This window comes from Hordeum vulgare, chromosome 1H, assembly GCF_904849725.1.
Source record: "Hordeum vulgare subsp. vulgare chromosome 1H, MorexV3_pseudomolecules_assembly, whole genome shotgun sequence".
Classification (NCBI taxonomy): Eukaryota; Viridiplantae; Streptophyta; class Magnoliopsida; order Poales; family Poaceae; genus Hordeum; species Hordeum vulgare.
In genome coordinates, this window is record NC_058518.1 from 177,476,986 (window position 1) to 177,493,901 (window position 16,916).

A 16,916-nucleotide genomic window follows, 5' to 3' on the forward strand; every position below is an offset into this window, starting at 1 on the left:
TCATTCAACTCATTGAGCAAGTCATTCTGAGCTTTAAGTACTTGTTCTACTTGAGTAGTAACCATAGAGGCATGTTTACTCAGGAGCTTAAGATCATTGACGTTTCTGTCCACACAAGCACTTAAATGACTAAGCATACGAGCATTCTGTTCCAATTGTCTCCTAACATAATCGTTCAAACTCTGTTGTTTGGCAACAAAGTTATCAAATTCATCGAGGCATAAGCTAGCAGGTTTATCAAAAGGAATATCACTCTCATCAAACCTATGCAGAGAATTTACTTCTACTACTTGTATCGGGTTATCGAGACCATGGATCTCTTCGATAGGTGGTAGATTTTTGACATCTTCAAATTTAATGCCTTTCTCTTTCATAGATTTTTTTAGCTTCTTGCATATCTTCGGGACTGAGGAATAGAGTACCTCTTTTCTTTGGATTTGGCTTAAGAGGTGGTTCGGGAATAGTCCAAGCATTCTCATTGCACAAGATATTATTCAGTAGGATCTCAGCTTGTTCTACAGTTTGTTCCCTAAAAACACAACCAACACAACTATATAGGTGGTCTTTAGAAGCATCGATAAGTCCATTATAGAAGATATCAAGTATTTCATTCTTCTCAAGAGGGTGATCAGGCAAAGCATTCAGTAGCAGGACGAGCCTCCCCCAAGCTTGTGGGAGACTCTCTTCTCCAGCTTGAGCAATGTTGTATATTTCCGGCAAGGCAGCTTTCTTCTTATGGGCAGGGACATATTTTTCAGAGAAGTAGTAAACCATGTCGTGGGGGATACGCACACAACCAGGAGCAAGGGAAGTGAACCAGGTCTTAGCATCATCCTTTAGCGAGAAAGGAAACATCTCGAGGATATAGTAGTTGCAAATCTTTTCCTCATTCATGAATAGGGTGGCTATATCGTGCAGTTTGGTAAGATGGGCTACAACCGTTTCAAACTCATAACCGTGAAAAGGATCTGATTCGACCAGAGTGATTAACTCAGGGTCGACAGAGAATTCATAATCCTTATCGGTCACAAAGATAGGCGAAGTAGCAAACTTCAGGTCGTATTTCATCCTAGCGTTCAGAGATTTTTCTTTCCACTTGAGTAGTAGTTTCTCAACATCATAGCTATCCTTGCACGCAAGAAAATCCTCAGCTATCTCTTCCTCCATAACATAACATTCACGCGTAACAGGCAATTCATGTCTAGGAGAGCTAGTTCTAGCAGGCAAAATAGCAGGTTCTACTTCAATAGTATCAGCATTTTCAGAAGTATCATCACATCTAGCAGCAACTCTAGCAATTTGTGCATCAAGGAATGCACCAAGTGGCAAAGCAGTATCAGGCATAGCATCATCAGGCAAAGCAGTATCAAGCATAGCATCATCAGGCAAAGCAGTATCAAGCATAGCATCATCAGGCAAAGCAGTATCAGGCATAGCATCATCATAAGCATCATGGGCAGCAGAAGTAGCATCATCAAGCACACGCGACATATCAAGATTTCTAGCAGGAGGTGGTGTCGCAAACTTACTCATAACTGAAGGTGAATCAACTACACAGCTAGATGGCAGTTCCTTACCTGTCCTCATAGTGGAGGGCAGGACTTTAGTTCTTGGATCTATCGAATTCCTCATAGTGACCAGCAGACGTAAATCCCAAGTGACTCAGAGAATATAGTTGTGCTTCCCCGGCAACGGCACCAGAAAAAGGTGTGTTGACGGGAGAATATTCTTGAGTTGGCTTCCCGGACAACGGCGCCAGAAAAAGGTCTTGATAACCCACAAGTATAGGGGATCGCAACAGTTTTCGAGGGTAGAGTATTCAACCCAAATTTATTGACTCGACTCAAGGGGAAGAGAAAGAATATTCTCAAGTATTAGAAGTTGAGTTGTCAATTCAACCACACCTGAAAGATTTATTGTCTGCAGCAAAGTATCAATAGCAAGGTAGTACGATAGCAGCAGTAGAAACAGTAACCAGTAGCAGCAAAGTAACAACAGTAGCAACAGAGTAACAGTAGCAGTAGTGACAGCAGTAGCGGCAAAGTAATGTAGCGAGGACCTGTAGGAAAAACTCGTAGGCATTGGATCGGTGATGCATGATTATGCCGGATGTGATTCATCACGTAACAGCTATAACACGGATAGATAAGTAACTAGCTCCCGTTCGTCAATCTAATGTAGGCATGTATTCCGTATGTAGTCATACGTGCTTAGGGAAAAGAACTTGCATGACATCTATTGTCCATCCCTCCCGTGGCATCAGGGTCCTAATGGAAACTACGGGATATTAAGGTTCTCCTTTTAATAAAGAACTGGACCAACGCATTAAACTTGGTGAATAGATGAACTCCTCATACTATGGTCATCTCCGGGAGTGATTCCGGCTATTGTCACTCCGGGGTTCCCAGGTCATAAAACATAGTAGGTGACTACAACTTGCAAGATAGGATCTAAAACACACATATATTGGCGACAACATAATAGGTTCAGATCTAAAATCATGGCACTCGGGTCCTAGTGACAAGCATTAAGTAAGGCAAAGTAGTAGCAACATCAATCTCAGAACATAGTGGATACTAGGGATCAATCCCCGTCAAAACTAACTCGATTACATGATATATCTCATCGAACCCATCACCGTCCAGCAAGCCTACCATGAGATTACTCACGAACGGTGAAGAGCATCATGGAATTGGCGATGAAGAAGGTTGATGATGACGATGTCGACGATATCCCCTCTCTGGAGCCCAAAACGTGCTCCAGATCTGCCTTCCAGAGGAAGAACAGGAGGTGGCAGCGCCTCCGTATCGTAAAACGCGATGAACTCTTCTCCTTGATTTTTCCCAGACGAAAGAGGTTATATAGAGCTGGAATTGGGGGCGGCGGAGCTCCGAGGGGCTCACAAGCCTGCCAACCCCGGCCAGGGGGGGGGCCTGGTGGGCTTGTGAGCTCCTAGCTCTGTCCCTCCAGTTGATTCTTGCGCCAGTATTTTTTATATATTCCACAAAAATTCCTCGTATATTTCCAGGTCATTCCGAGAACTTTTATTTATGCGCAAAAACAACACCATGGCAATTCTGCTGAAAACAGCGTCAGTCCGGGTTAGTTCCATTCAAATCATGCAAATTAGAGTCCAAAACAAGGGCAAAAGAGTTCGGAAAAGTAGATATGACGGAGACGTATCATGCCGCGCCTGTTGGTGCTTGCTTGAAGAAGTGGGCTAGCCCTGGGCCACACGCAGGCAGGTCTCTGTACCCCCATTCCTAGAACACCAACAACCATGACCTCCTCAGGAATGCCTTGAAAACACTGGGGTAACTTTGGGCAAAGATTCAGGATTCTTATGCACGCTTCACTAAGGAATGCGTGTGCTTGGCTCGTGCGTGGCGTCAGCTTGACATGGCCGTCAACCTGAGTCGTTCTCAACATGAAGTGGCATGCACAAAGGCCGAAGTGCCTGCCGCGACGACGAGGGAGGCAGGCTAGCGCGCCCTACGCGAGGCCGAAGAAGAGGTTGAGTGTCGCGAGGCTGCAAAGGCCCGCGAGCGGGAGCTTCAGGCTTCAAAAACTGTTTTGGAGCAGCAGCTTCATGGGTGGAGAGTCGAGGTGGAGGAAGCACGTGAGCTCTCCCTTAACGAATGAGATCTCCGGGCCCTCGAACAGCAGCTTGCCTTCACGTCATTGGAGCTGGTCTTGCAGCATGATTGATTGGAGGCACTGGATCAAGACGTTACCAATGCCGAGGCCACCTACAATCAAAGGGTGGAAAAGATCCAAGGGTATGTCGACGCCTGGGTTAAGCAGGCCCGTGAGGATTACAGAAGCAAACTGAAGCTGTAGGAGAGCCGCTTCATTGCTCGGAGCGCAGAGATGCAGCGCGTAATAGATGGTCTCAAAGAGGCCCTTACTCTTGATGGAGGCTGGGAGGAAGCCACACTCCAGGTCAGGGCCGCCTCCATGGCCGAACTGGCGTCACTCCAGGGGCAAGTAGGTGGCGCTGCTTCCCTAGTGGAGCGGGCGACTTACGAGGCGAGAGAGGACTGGGGGTTGCAGCTCCTGCGCTCGAAGATGTTCCAAGGCCTCGAGCGGCGGGCGTGCCGAGCCCTGTGTTTTATCTGCGGAGGGACCGTCTCGATTCCCCTCGTGCCCGACAATGGCAGCAACCTTGAATTTTTCACCAAGGTCGCGGAATGGCTTCAGGTGGGCACCCAGGAGGTGGGTGTCTTGATTAAGGAGGAAAGCTGCGATCTATTGTCCCATGCGCTGACGTGCGTCTTCAGCAACCTCTTCCATGTCGATCCCCACTTTCGATTTCGAGGCCACGATAGCCCCCGTTCCTGAGGCGATCTGCGGCCCCTTGGGAAGGCGGTGAGAGACCATGTTGACGTGCTAAGGTCATAGTTCGCCCCAAACAACCTAGAGGGCCAAAGGGGTGTCGAGGAACACGAGGTCGATGAAGATGGCGATGGAGGCGAAGCACAAAGGGACGAAAGTGGCAACGATAGCAACACGTCCCTCTAAGCTTCTCCGACCCTCATAGCCCTGCCAGCTTGTAATCACACAAAGGCGTGAAGCTAGCAGCTTTTGTTTTGAAATCCATGCTGCTGTCATGAATATTTTGTTTTTGCAGGGATTCCTCTAGAGTTATCCCATACCTTGTATTATCTGAATGCAGCCCGTATGCGCTGCTTAGCTATCGTGTGGGAGCCAATCCGTAGTCGACTAGGTAGGTCCAAGCAGCAAGGGTCCCGGGAGCAGGCCGGGGCCCTCCTGAGGTGGTATGTCCGATAAATTGTCTTTTGTCGAATGTCATGCTTTCCCGCGCATGGGTTGCTATGCCTCGAGGGAATGACGCACACATCATCAGCTCGCTCTTGCGTGTCGCGTGAGGGGATTAGGTGCTAAGAGCCTTGGTGAGGTGGTGTGCGCGGGAACAGGACCATGGAGGAAGCCTGAAAAGCTTGTGGATGAAGCTTGTATCTCGGGCATGGGCACCGTACCCATCCCCCACTCGTGTGATGTTAAAGAGGGAGGTGCCGAGCGCGTGTACTGAAAAGAGAGAAAACCAGAGAAAATCCACAAAAGTCAGAAGACCGATATCTTTATTAAAACCAGACATGAACTCGTTCACAAGCCCAAAATGGGGAGGTGTGACTACCGTATCCAGTACGGGTCAACCTGGTGAGCTTGCTTACAAGTCAAAAAGGAAAAGAGGAAAATCGGCTTCCGTATCCAGCACGGGTCAACCTAGAGAGAAATGAGGTTTCTTTATCCAGCATGGGTCAACCTAAAATAAGTGTTAGTTGCGGCCCGCAGAACATCTTCTTCGATCGTTCACGAGGGGCGATGCAAGGGCTTCCACTTGGGTGTGGGAATAGTCATGGTTCTACGGTCATTCCTCAACACTGAGCATAGGGACTTCCACTTGGGCTGGGGCGGACCCCTCCACCAAGGCCACGATGTGGCTTGTGATGGGCTTCAACTTAGCAGTCTCCGGGCGTATACAGCCCAGTCATTCTTACGTGAGAGTGTCACGGGTAGAACTTCCGTAGGTGTTGCATGTTCCAAGTGTTTGGCACCGTGCTCCCACCCACCGTCTCTAGGTGCACGGCGCCAGGCCTGGAGACATGGGCGATCCTGAAGGGACCCTCCCACTTGGGGAAAGCCTATTAGGGCCTCCCTGAAGAGGACCCGCCTTAGGACAAGGTCCCTGACCTCGAGGATATGAGGGTATGTGGTGCCTATGGTAGCACCGCAGGGCTTGCGGTATCTTTCAGCGCGAAGGGCTTCCCGACGGCAGCCATCTTGAGGAGCAGGAGGTCGGCTTCCCGTGAGTTGGCTTGATGCGCCTCATCAAACGCCAACACTTGCGTGGAACCATGCTTGAGCTATGCAGGGAGGACCACCTCAGCCCCGTAGACAAGGAAGAAGGGGGTGTCGCCGATGGGCTTGGTTATGGTGGTGCGTATGGACCACAGCATGGAATGTAGCTCATCAAGCCAGCCCTTTTCGAAAGCATCGAGTCTCTTCTTGAAGCTCCTGGTCTTGCGGCCCTTGAGGACCTCTGCGTTGGTGCGCTCAGCCTGGCCGTTCCTACACGGGTGTACCACGGAGGCGTAGCATATCTGCATATTAAGGTTAGTGCAATATGACTTAAAGAGACCACTCGTGAATTCAGACTCGTTATCGGTGATAATGCCGTTGGGGACGCCGAATCGACACACGAGACCCTTGACGATCCTGATGGCCAAGACGGCCAGGATGGTGTGGACAGCCTCGACCTCTGTCCACTTGGTGAACCTGTCAACGACGATGTAGAGGTAGTGATATCCACCGGACGCGCAGGGAAAGGGACCTATATGTCCAACCCCACACCGCGAAGGACATGAGAGCGGAATCTTCTGCAGCCCCTGCGCGGGCTGATGGATCTGCTTGGCATGGAAATGGCATGCCTCGCAAGACCGAACGAGCTCAGTTAAGTCACGAAGTGTCATGGGGTAGTAGAAGCTGCTGTGAGACGTCATACCAACGAGGGTGTGCGACGACGAGTGGTTCCCACTATCCCCTCTGTGGATGTCGGTGAGCAGCTCGCTACCTTTCTGCTCCGAGATACCCTGCAGCAGGATGTCGTTGGGCTTCTTGGGGCTCCAGCACGAGTAGCAGCCGATTGCCCGAGGGTGGGCTGTAGTCCGGCGCGCCCGTTTGCTCTGCAGGTGGCAGCACCTCAGGTAGTGGCACGGTGTCGATGATGAGCAGCACGAGCAATGTCTTGAGGAGTCGCTCTTCTAAGACGTCGAGCTGTTGGGGCTCCCGGTGCGATGCTCGCTTAGTGATGTCATCGACCTCCTCATTGGCGTCATGCAAAATGTGCTACAATTCTAAAACAATGAACTGTTTTTCGAGCTTACGTACCTCCTCTAGGTAAGCCACCATGTGCTCGTCCTTCGGTTTGTACTTGTTCGAGAAGTTGACAAGGAGCTAGGAGTTACCCTTCACGACTAGAGCCTTGACGCCAAGGGCTGAGGTAGGCTTGAGGCCGGTGATCAATCCTTCATATTCCAGAATGTTATTGGAGACCTTCAATTCATGCCTTGACGCCAAAAGCTTGTCTCCTTTTGGTGAAATGAGCACCACACCAGCCCCCGCGCCCTGCATGGAGAAAGCACCATTGAAGCACATGACTCAGCCATAGGACGCCTCTTCTCCGGGCATGGTGGACTCACCCTCGTGAGGCTTCTCTTCACTTGGGTATGTCCACTTTGCGACGAAGTCCGCCACAACCACGCCATTGACGACCCTGGTGGTGCAGAATTTCATCTCTAAGGCTTGCAGCTCGATGTTCCACTCCGCAACCCTGCGAGCAGCATTGGGACTGCGCAGGATCTGGTCAAGGGATAGTAAGGCGAACCGATTCCCGTGTTCGTTGGGGTATGAGCGCGTCGGCAACCTCGTACGTCCTCCTCCTCTTCTCTGGCCGAAGGTAGGAGACGACCCCGACGGGTGTGCCCCACCTGTCGGTGGCCCAGCCTCCTCCCCGCGCGTTGACCTCGGCTGCTGACCGCAGGGCCCCGCGCGTGAGGTTCAAACCTGACGGCGCGCGCCCATGGGCATGCTGTCGGCTGGCCATGGGCCAGGCCAGCTCTATGCCGAGCCAGGAAAAGAGATTAGCCTGTTTTCTTTTAATTTTAAACCCTGGTTTCCAGGATTTTTATAAAAACATTTAACCAGTGTAAAAATATAATTCCTCCACTGTTATTCATCTAAAAATGTGTAGTATTTAATGATATGCTTAGATGAATTTTTCCAACAAATATTCCATTTTATATTAATAAAAAGGACTAAATTGGAATAGTTTTGCTTCTGTTTGGTTGATTTAAAAAATATTCCTTCAAGGAAAACTAAGGCAAATATTTTTTAAATGATACCTTAGATTTATCACTAATAGAGAAAAATTTTAAAATGACTTTGTGGTCTGTTTTTGTGTGAGCTATTTCTTGTTTATTGTTTTATCGACGATAGAAAATCGTGTGACGAGGGAATTGGAGCGGAAGACCTCGAAGACCCCGGATACATTGCTCACCAAGGCAAGCAGCCCTTTGACCGTGACTGAGCAGATGTTACTTTGCATGTTAAATGGCAAGTATTCCTGTTGCATATGATCATAAGTGCCGGTAATCATTTGATATGATTTTACCGAAGGCTCCTCCGGAGCATTTGCATTGAGCTTGACTCTACCCCTTGAGGGTCGTGCTAATACCATGTTGACAATTAAAGATATCAGTAGTTTTATCATGAGCATGATGTTGTCAGTAAGCAAGAGTTTATGAAAACCCCGTCGGGTGCCACTAATGCCCGAGGGTGACGCTGAGTTAGGTGGTCACTTTTGGTGAAGTGATGCACCCGGTATTTGTGTGAGTATGGTTTCGGAAATGGGATTAGATTTATGATGTGTCGACCGTCCCAACCTTACCAGTACGACCACGTTACCCCTTATGGGACGGGGCTATGTTAATTACTCTGGTCGGTGCTAGAAAAGAGACACATTACTAGTGGCGGGAGTAATGTGTGGTCACTCTCGTGATGGGGTCGTGCCGGGTAGGACTACTATGCCGTTTTTATGAGTTCCAGTCACACCGTTGGTCCCCGCATGGTTGGTACTGTCTAGAGTTGGTGCTCGTAAGACGTACAACATGTGGGCTGGGTACCAATCTAGTGGACCTCTTTGTCTAGTATCGTCAGGGGAAAGGCATTGATCGGGTACTTACCACGGGTATGTGATATACCACGAGTCGTGGATGACACGGAAGTTTCCCGGATCTCGTGGGTCCAGCATACTACCTCTATAGAGTGTAAACTATTCGAATAGTCATGTCAACGGTCAAGGACAGCTGGGTAATTTTGCTTAAACTACGTTCTGATATTTCCGCATAAACCAAGTGTGTGTGAGTGTGTGTGTGTGTGGTGATGAGAAAGGTGTTGCTATGATAGCAATGATATGACCAAGTTCGGTGACTTGGCATATAAGGTGAACCCGGATGGTTCAGCCCTCGGCAGGTATATTGATATCTGTAACCTGTTCTTCACAAGTAATTCTTTAACTTGATGCATATTCATGATCATTCCACCCAGATGAGTTACACTAGAGATGCATGATATTGTTATCCTTCACTTTCGTTGATTATACCATGGGTTGTTTGCGAGTACATTCAAAGTACTCATTGGCTTGCCACTGGTTATGTTATTGATGAGACATGGAAGGATCAGAGTTTGGAGATGAGTACGTCTTCGGAGACACCCCTGCGAACTAGGATGCTTCCGAGTCAGAATGCCTGTCGGTGTAGGCTTGATGGCATGGGCACCCGCTTAGCCCCTTTGTTTTCCGCTATTAGTGTACTTGTGTGATTTGTCCTTAGGCCATGTCTTGTGAACTTGACCCTTCGGTCACGTGTTGTAATAATCGATACTTGGATGTAAGACTCTTTATGCAGTATCTGTGTTCGGTGAACATTGATCTCTGGGATCACTGAGCACGGCGATTCTCGACTAGTAAGTCGGGGTCCCCACAGAGCTGGTATCAGAGCCATCCTGACTATAGCAAGCCTTAGGTAGCATGGGCAATATCCGAAACAATTAGTGCACATAGATTGACCCGAGAACCGCACCCGCTAAATATTCTAACCCTCTCCTCTACACCTTGTAGATGGCCGCCGTACCCGAGATGCTTCTGGAAACGGGTTTCCTCTGCTTTTGAGTGATAGCCTCAAGAAGTGTCAAGTACGTCGCATGCCCGTCTTTCTATACCACAAACACTTGGTCAACGCTGACACCAAGGAGTATCACGTGGACGTGATAGTGAAGGCTAACGACTCCCCAAATAGCTGGTTCTTTGAAGGGCCACAGATGGAGGACCTGATGTTGGCCGTGGAGACTGCACCATGAGAGGCACTCGTGCGACTCTGCGACATCCTTCCTGAGATGGTGGACAAGCCAGCTACTCGTCACCTACCTTTTGTTAAGGATAAGGTAGACGGGAGTTGGACACTCAACCCCTCATCCGAGGACGGGACGCCATTGAGGTTTCAGACCTACTTTAGCCTCTCCTGAGACACCTTGATGCATCTTTTGATCAAGGAGTCGACTAGGATCCGACAAGAGCTGCAACAAATCAAGGACCTACTTCGTATGGAGAAGATGAAGAACCACAAGGTGAAGAAAGAAGAAGCACGTGTAATATCACATGGCTTTGCCTTCCGAGGAGGAATACCCCCGCTTCAGGACGTTCCTCTTCAGAGTCATCGTTTAACCGCAGAAGAGTACACCGAACTCTTCGCTACCTCACCAACCAAGAGACGTCGAGATGGTCTGCTTCCATCCCCTACTCCCTCGAGGAAGGGAAGCACTAATGAAGATGAAGAGAGAGAAGAAGATGAAGACGAAGATCCCACGGAGCCGGCTTATGAGACTGCGCAGTCCATCGCTTAGCAGCGTAGGATGTACCGAACGTAGGAGTTCTTGTATCAGGATTTTATGACCCCGATTGTTGTGTGAACCTGTTGGATGCAAGTCACATTCTGCCTTAAGCAGCTTGTGAGCGACTACATCACTTGTTTTAAATTTAATGCAATAGTTCTTTCTAAAACCTTTGTCATAAAAATATTGCACACTAGGACAACACCAGACCCCCTCTTTACTAGAACGTCATCACTTTCGAGTACAACCAGTTCGGAAAAATTGACCTGTCTACTCCCCTGACATGATGGTGAATGCAACTCGCAACAGCACCTTCGGCAACCCCGGCTCTGCCTCTTCAGGACAGCAGCAGGGAACCGGAGGGGAAACTCAAGATGGAGATCACCACGCGCAGCAAGACGACGTCCCACCGCCTCCACCTCCCCCTGAAAGCTTCACCATGGCTCAGTTCCTTCAAGCTCTTCGGGAGGAGCGTCAAGCCAACAATGCCGCTATCCGACAGCTGGCTCAAACCTTGGTGAACCACCCGCCACAGAACGAGAATCACAATGGTCGCTCAACTCTCTCTGAGTTTATGCGGACTATGCCACCCATATTCACGGAGACGACTGAACCCTTGGATGCCGATGACTGGATCCGCAGAGTTGAAGACCTTCTCGCGCTGGTCAAGTGCACTAATGACAATGAGAAAGTCCTCTATGGAACTCACTGTATCGGAGGCACAGCCAGAGCCTGGTGGGGTGGATTTCAGATCATGCGAGCCGGGCAAGTCATCACTTGGGTCGTGTTCAAGGATGGATTCCGCGCCGCTCACATTCCCCCGGGAATGATGACCATTAAGAAGCGAGAATTCCGAGGCTTAAAGCAAGGCAGTGGATCTGTGAAGGAATATTTGCAGAAGTTCAACCTCCTAATAAGATATGCACCTGAAGACGCCAGCACTGAGGCTGCCAAAGTGGAACGCTTTATAGAAAGACTACAACAGTCACTCCAGTATCAGCTGGTTGTTTGTGAATGCCGGACCTTCAGTGACCTAGTTAATAAGGCTCTTATGTTGGAAGACAAGCTCGTGCAATGGACGACACCCGTAAGCGCAAGCTAATGGGTAGTGGAGGACCGATTAGCTTGAAACCATGACCATGGCAGTCAGCCCCAGCAAGACCCAACTATCAGCAGCAGTAGTACAAGCATCCAACATTTCGCTCGAATTGCCAACCTCAGCAGCAAGTCAACGCCAAGGCAGCAAGCACTCCACCGAACAACGGTGGGGGCAAGACCAATCTTCCAGCGCAAGTTACCTGTTTCGGGTGTGGACAAACATGGCACTATTCCAGGCAGTGCCCCAACAAGAAACCCGATGCTCCGCGCCGCAATGCGCCAAATCCAGGCCAAGGAGCACCAAGCAGGAACCACGCTCCCCGCAATCAGCAGTATCACAGCAAGGGGCGGATTAATCACATTTCCACAGAAGAGGCACAGGAAGACCCGGACTGCATTCTGGGTACGTTCCTCGTCAACTCTACCCCAGCAACAGTATTGTTTGATTGTGGTGCTTCACATTCTTTTGTTACTCAATAGTTTGCGGAAAAGTGTGGTCTAGAACCTACCTTGCTTCGTGGGCATATGGCAATTCAAACCCCAGGAGGAGTTTTGAGGACCAACCTAGGGTGTAGGAAGGTCGGGATAGTTATCAATGGGACTAGCTTCTCAGCGGATCTCATTGTGCTTAAGTCGTAAGGCCTAGAAGTAATTCTCGGTATGGACTGGTTGGCCAAGCTTTAGAGTATCTTGGACTGTGCTAACAGGGCCATTACCATGACAAGTGACCAAGGGGTCAAAGTCAAATATGTCTCCGAGCCTAGCAGAGGAAGGACTCGACCGAGTGCCAATAGTCTGTGAATACCCGGACGTCTTTCCTGATGAGCTACCAGGGATGCCTCCTGACTGAGACATCGATTTCATCATCGAACTCATGCCCGGATCGAGGCCTATGTATAAGAAGCCTTACAGGATGGGATCTGAAGAGCTAGCGGAGTTGAAGAAGCAACTGGATGAGCAACTCAGGAAAGGGTTTATTCGTCCAAGTGTGTCACCTTGGGGATCACCTGTTCTCTTCGTGTCCAAGAAGGATGGGACAATCCGACTTTGCGTCAATTACCGTTCCCTCCTTGAGGTCACGATCAACAACAAGTATCCACTCCCCAGGAACGAAGACTTGTTCAACCAACTAAATGGAGCTAAGTTATTCTCCAAGATCAACCTCCGATCTGGATATTACCAACTAAATATTCGACCCGAAGACATTCCGAAGTCGGCATTTGTGACCCGGTACGGTCTGTACGAATGCAGTGTCATGTCCTTTGGATTGACGAATACCCCAGCTTACTTCATGTACCTCATGAATAAGGTCTTCATGGAATATCTGGACAAGTTTGTCGTCGTATTCATTGACGACATATTAATCTTTTCCAAGTCTGAAGAAGAGCATGAGCAACACTTGAGGTTAGTATTGGAAAAACTTCGAGAGCAACAACTGTATGCCAAGTTTAGCAAATGCCAGTTTTGGTTGAACGAAGTTGGATTCCTGGATCATACCATGACAGCAAGAGGATTGGCAGTTGATCCCTCTAAGATTACCACGGTAACCAACTATGAATCTCCAATCGACGTGAAGGAAGTCAGGAGCTTCCTCGGACTCGCGGGGTATTACCACAAGTTCGTAGAAGGATTCTCCCGCATCGAGCGACCTATCACTCGGCTCTTGAAGAAAGGCAAGAAGTTTGAATGGACGCCAGAATGTGAGGCAAGCTTCCAAGAGTTGTAGAAGAGGTTAACCACCGCCTCGGTATTGGCCACTCCAGATATCAGCAAGGAGTTCGTGATATATTGCGAAGCCTCAAGGACCGGGCTAGGTGGGGTTCTAATGCAGGATGGCAGAATCGTGGCATACTTGTCACGGCAACTGCGCCCGCATGAGGAAAATTACGCCAGCCATGATCTCGAATTGGCAGCAGTAGTGCATGCCCTGAAGACATGGCGACATTACCTTCTGGGGAAGCGATGTGAAATATACACCGACCACAAGAGTCTGAAGTATATCTTCACCCAAAGGGAATTGAATATGAGGCAACGGAGATGGTTGGAGTTAATCAAGGACTACGACCTCAGCATTCAATATCACCCTGGTAAGGCAAACGTAGTGGCTGATGCCTTGAGTCGAAAGACCAGCACCTTAAACGTCATGCTTAAGGAAATGCGGCCCGCCTTATATGAAGAATTGGAGAACTTCAGATTGGAACTAGTGGAATCTGGATTCCTAGACAACCTCGAAGTCAAACCAACGCTGGAAGACGACATCAAGGGAGCCCAGAAGGGTCACAAGGGCATTGAAGGTATCAAGAAGAAGATTCCAGAAGGCAAGGCCCTAGGATTCTTGGAGGATGATCAAGGAGTGGTGTGGTTTGGGAAACGTTTATGCGTACCCAACAAGGCTGAACTCAAGGAACTAATTCTATGGGAAGCTGATGATACGCCCTAATCCATTCACCCCGATGGTACCAAGATGTATCAAGATCTCCGAGAAAGATTCTGGTGGCACGACATGAAGAGGGAAATTGTGTCGTATGTGGCCAAGTGCGTTGTGTGTCAGCAAGTTAAGGCTGAGCATCAGCGGCCCGCAGGGATGCTACAACCTCTAAGGTGTCGGAGTGGAAGCGGGACAAGGTAGGCATGGATTTTGTTACCGGCTTACCAAGGTCTAGCAAGGGCCATAACTCGATATGGGTTGTTGTCGACCATTTGACCAAAGTGGCCCATTTCATCCATGTCAACACCACTTATGACGGGAACAAGTTGGCTAGTCTCTATATCGAGCGCATAGTAAGCCTTCATGGAGTTCCCAAGGAGATTGTATCTGACCGAGGCACGCAGTTCACCTCAAGGTTTTGGAGGAAACTTCAAGAGGACCTCGATACCAAGCTCTCTTTTAGCACTGCCTTCCACCCGCAGATGGGAAGACAGACGGAAAGGGTGAATCAGATACTCGAAGATATGCTCCGCGCATGCGTCCTAGCACACGGAGCCAAATGGGAAGACTGTCTGTCGTTTGCTGAGTTTTCATACAACAATCGCTACCAGTACAGTCTCCAGATGGCCCCGTTCGTAGTGTTGTACAGGCGGAAATGCCGCACCCCGCTCAACTGTTCAGAAATCGGAGACGGGCTGATTTTCGGACCAGAAGTTTTGCATAGGGCAGAAGAGAAGGTGCAACTAGTCCAAGAAAATCTGAAGGCATCCAAGTCACGACAAAAGAGTTATACGGACTCTCACCGCAGGAATGTGGAGTTCATTCCCAGAGATCTGGTGTACCTCCGTGTCACACCTCTCAAGCGAACCAGGCATTTCCACATTAAGGGGAAACTCGCTCCAATGTTCATTGGGCCATTTAAGATCACGGCAAGGCCTCGAGAGGTTGCTTATCAGTTGTTGTTACGTCCGGAACTTTCGGGTGTGCACAACGTTTTCCACGTGTCACAACTTCGGAAGTGTCTCCAAGCGCCAAGTCGTTCCGATCCTTACAAGGGCATTGACCACAAAGCCATTGACCTTCAACCTGATCTCACCTACCGCGAGAGGCCAATTTGCATTCTGGATGAAGAAGAGAGATGCACCAGAAGCCACACCATCAAGTATTTCAAGGTTCAATGGAGCAACCACACCGAAGCCTAAGCTACATGCGAGCGTGAAGACTATCTCCGATATGAGTTTCCAGACCTTTTTAGCACCTGAAACAAGGAACGGTGTCGATGATGAGCAGCACGAGCAATGTCTTGAGGGGTTTCTCTTCTAAGACGTCGAGCTGTTGGGGCTCCCAGTGTGATACCTGCTTAGCGATGTCATCGACCTCCTCATTGGCTTCATGCGGAATGTGCTGCAATTCTAAAACAAGGAACCGTTTTTCGAGCTTACGTACCTCCTCTAGGTAAGCCACCATGTGCTCGTCCTTCGGTTTGTACTTGTTCGAGAAGTTGACAAGGAGCTAGGAGTTACCCTTCACGACTAGAGCCTTGACGCCAAGGGATGAGTTAGGCTTGAGGCCGGTGATCAAGCCTTCGTATTCCAGAATGTTATTGGAGACCTTCATTTCATGCCCAAAGCACAACTAGACCGCATAGCGAAGCTTGTCTCCTTTTGGCAAAATGAGTACCACACCAGCCCCCGTGCCCTGCATGGAGAAAGCACCGTCGAAGCACATGACCCAGCCATAGGACGCCTCTTCTCCGGGCATGGTGGACTCACCCTCGTGAGGCTTCTCTTCACTTGGGTCTGTCCACTTTGCGACGAAGTCCGCCACAACCACGCCATTGATGACCCTGGTGGTGCAGAATTTCATCTATAAGGCTTGCAGATCGATGTTCCACTCTGCAACCCTGCGTGCAGCATTGGGACTGCGCTGCATCTGCTTGAGGGGATAGGTAGAGACACCTTGATTGGGTGCCCCTCGAAGTAGTGGCGCAGCTTCCTCGAGGCGAAAAGGAGTGTGATGAGGAGCTTCTACTACATGGGATAACGCTGGTGTGCGTCCCTCAACACCATAGTGATATAGTACACGGGGTGCTCCACATGCCTCATGACCATGGTGTCGTCGTCGCACCCGTCAAGGGGCTCGGGGGGCGAGGCCGCGGGAACTTCCGGAGGCGGAGCACCATGGGTCACGAGAGTATCCTGAGGTGTTGTTGTCACACCCTATTTTTGCTATCACTTGTGTGTATTGTGAAATTCTGAGCTTGTTAAAACTATTTCAAAACTAATGTTGTGAGTGCCATCATTGACATTGTATGCTTGAATGCTTGATCATGTGAGGATTTTAAAACCCTAAAGTCCTTTGGTATTATACTGATTTCCAAAACCTTGGCTTATTGCTGACCAAAGTAAAACCACCTTGAGTTGCACTACATGTCCTTGATAGCAAGGAGTGCTTCTACTCATATTTGGTAATCTGATTTTTACCTATATTTATATTTCAAAACCACAAAAATAATTATTTTCGTTATTATTTTCCTAATTAAATAACCTGTCCATTTCTAAGGCCAGAACTAGTATTCCAACATGGAAAAATACTTTTCTGCTTTGGAAAATCTGATTAAATTTAGAGATGATCACAAGGACATATATTTTCCATACATAGGATTTTAAACCCCATTTTATATTATTTTTATTGATTAAAACTATAAAAGCTATTTTTCTCTGTTTTCGCATTTTGAAATATTTCCAAAGGAAATATTCTCAATAAATTCCTAGAAAATTCCAATGATATCCCTAAGCCTTGTTTGGTGTCCACATAAAGTTTCACCTTGATCAAAGGTTGATAAGGACCCCAAATAACGGTAACACCCTGTCTATCCAGAATCAAGTTAGAACAACTCTACATAGCAAAGTTTGTCCAA